This window comes from Sinocyclocheilus rhinocerous, unplaced genomic scaffold (assembly GCF_001515625.1).
Source record: "Sinocyclocheilus rhinocerous isolate Xijiao unplaced genomic scaffold, SAMN03320098_v1.1 scaffold2254, whole genome shotgun sequence".
NCBI lineage: Eukaryota > Metazoa > Chordata > Actinopteri > Cypriniformes > Cyprinidae > Sinocyclocheilus > Sinocyclocheilus rhinocerous.
In genome coordinates, this window is record NW_015652339.1 from 318,221 (window position 1) to 321,466 (window position 3,246).

General features: G+C 31.8%; 1 pseudogene; it reads right to left on the reverse strand.

Annotated features, from left to right (window-relative positions):
* Nucleotides 1-2,163: 2,163 nt before the first annotated feature.
* LOC107714872 (L-dopachrome tautomerase-like) overlaps nucleotides 2,164-3,246 on the reverse strand; it is a 38,090-nt pseudogene continuing 37,007 nt past the window's right edge.

The window sequence follows — 3,246 nt, forward strand, 5'->3', positions numbered from 1 at the left end:
GTTTTTATTATATATATATATATATATATATATATATATATAGGGAAAACAAAGCTGAATTATAGCAGTATTATAATCAGGACACAATTTAAAAATAAGCAATCATTGAAAACACACAGTATAAGGGCTAGATTTATCGAGCTTTAATCATTTTGAGTTCAGTCTTGACTCAACTGGTGTGATTTTATTGAGAAATGCTCAAGTGACTATTTACAGTTTTCAAAAAATACTGAAGAAATGTCCTGGATATGTTACACAAGCTTCATTTGAATGTCATTCATCAGTTTCATCGTAAAACGCAGACATCTCATTGTTTCTTTTCAATTGTTAACATATCTTGAATAAATTCCTTTTCACATTCATGTTAGTCTATTAAAGACAGATTTTGGTGTGTAAACATGAATTCATCAAACTTGTGCAACAAAAAAAGATTTTTGTTTTTTAAATATTCCCTATTGCTGTTTGTAAAGATTTGTTAGCAGGTGAATCAAACTAAACTATTTTGAAACATTCACTTTATGTCTTGTGATTCATATAAAAGCACCATGGAATTAATGTTAAAATCCTTCATTCATCTTTTACTGTTTCTGTGATACAGCATTATGTCTCATTTCAGAGTGTATTAGAGCGAATAAGACACAAATACATCCGGAAATGGGTGGATTTGATATTTACTGTCTCAACCAAATATTCTTTGGCCTTTTTCCTTATTTTTTGTAATTTTTTCCTCTAACATAAAATCTAATTTTCAGTTTTTTTATTTTATTTTTTTCTTTAAATTGAGAATGTGATTTTCTAGAATCTGTGGTGTGATTGTTTAACACGTTTGACAGAGTTCAGGAGTTTATTTACATTTACAGGAATAATTCGCCCTAAAAAACAATATTTACTATGTCATTTCATCTCATATTTTTTTCTTTCAGAACAGACTGAAATTCAAGTTTTTCTTCATTGTTAATCTTCTCTGCCGCAACTCTCAAATCTCATTGTTTTCAATGATCGGTCACATGAATGAGATTTATGAGCTCCAATGGGCAGAAAGATATTTAACAGCCGATTTTAATCTCTTCTTTACATAAAGCATCATATGACTTCAGAAGACTTGAGTACGAGTCGTATGTCACATTTTATTTTGGGGTGAACTGTTCCTTTAAAACTAATGGCACAGACATTTGACTTTTACCATAGCAAAGGAAAAATGTATTTGTAATGTAGAAATATGAAAATTATGTTTACAGTAAATTATTAAACTTTTATTAAGAACATGTACACATAAAAGACAAAAATGAGGCTTTTAATTTATTATTAATCAAAGATATACGCTACTGTTCAAAAGTTTGGGGTCAGTAAGATTTTCTTGAATGCTCAGCAAGGCTGCATTTATTTGCTCAAAAATACTGTAAAAAATTGTGAAATATTATACAATTTAAAATAACTGTTTGCTCTGTGAATACATCTTAAAACGTAATTTATTCCTGTGATGCAAAGCTGAATTTTCAGCATCATTACTGCAGTCTTCAGTGTCACATGATCCTTCAGAAATTATTCTAATGTGCTGATTTGCTGCTCAAGAAATATTTCTCATTGATGTTGAAAACAACGTTGAAATGCATTTATTTGAAATAGAAATCTTTAGTAACATTATAAATGTCTTTACTGTCACTTTTCATCAATTTAATGTAACCTTGCTGAATAAAAGAAATGAATGTGTTTATGGTTGTGCATTTTGGCAACTTGGTTTCAATAAAAGGTCTGGGTGGCTGTTCAAAAGTTTGGGGTCAGTAAGATTTTCTTGAATGCTCAGCAAGGCTGCATTTATTTGCTCAAAAATACTGTAAAAAATTGTGAAATATTATTACAATTTAAAATAACTGTTTGCTCTGTGAATACATTTTAAAACGTAATTTATTCCTGCGATGCAAAGCTGAATTTTCAGCATCATTACTGCAGTCTTCAGTGTCACATGATCCTTCAGAAATTATTCTAATGTGCTGATTTGCTGCTCAAGAAATATTTCTCATTGATGTTGAAAACAACGTTGAAATGCATTTATTTGAAATAGAAATCTTTAGTAACATTATAAATGTCTTTACTGTCACTTTTCATGAATGTAATGCAATGCATTTAATGATGAATAAAAGTATTAATGTCTTAAAAAAAAAAAAATCTTACTAAGCCCAAACTTTTTAACTGTATTGTATTTAAATAATATGTGTTTTCATTTGCATGTTCAAGTGCTTTCTATACATTTCATGGTGGCTGATACAATTCAGCAGACCCGTTGAATCATTGCTCCTCTCTAACCATCAAAAGAGTTTGTGATTTACTGCATTTTTCAATCATCTTCGTTTGTTTTGCTCTGCATGCACTGGATCTGTTCCAAAACCTCATGAACTGCCTCGCTGGCCTGCATTTCAGAGCATGAGGGTTTGGGACAGAGCCGCTGATGTCTGGAGCGTGTGGATGTGTGGATGTGAATTATGCTTCCTCTGTGTATTTAGTGGTGGTGAACTCTGCATTCAGGAGAGGCTCGAACTCGCGCTTTCTCCTCTGCTGCACGTACAGCACCGACAGGAGCAGCAGCAGGAGCAGACCGAGGAATATTCCTCCCAGTGTGCTGCCCAGCAGAAGCATGGCCGGTCTGTTGTCTGTTTCTGGGAAAACACACACACATATGCATACTGAAAGATCACCTACCGAACATGTGCATCATACACCTGGTGGCATGTTAATTCAGAGTCACGATCATATTGTTAAACGAATAGTTGAGCCAAAATGAAAATTCTGTCATTACTTATTCACCTTCATGTTGTTCCAAACCCATACGGTGTTATATTTATGTGGAACACAGATTTTTTTCGACTACATATGGAAGCCTGTTTCCACAACGGAATAATAATTAAAAAATAAGATAATCTCACAATTCAGACTTCTTTTCTTGCAATTGCAATATAAACTCAGAATTGTGAGATAAAAACTCATAATTGCGAGATATAGACACAGAATTTTGAAAAATGTTCCTTAATTTCATTTAATTTCAATTGCGAGACAAATAATTGTAGAATTGAATATATTTCTCACAATGTCCATGTTAACATTTTACTATTCTGTTTTTTTCCCCCCGCCATGAAATATAAAAGCTAACTTGGAATTTTTTATCTCACATTTCTGACTTTTTTTCTCAGAATTACGACTTTATATCTCAAAATTCTGAGTTACAATTTTTTTTTCTTTTTTTTTTTTTTT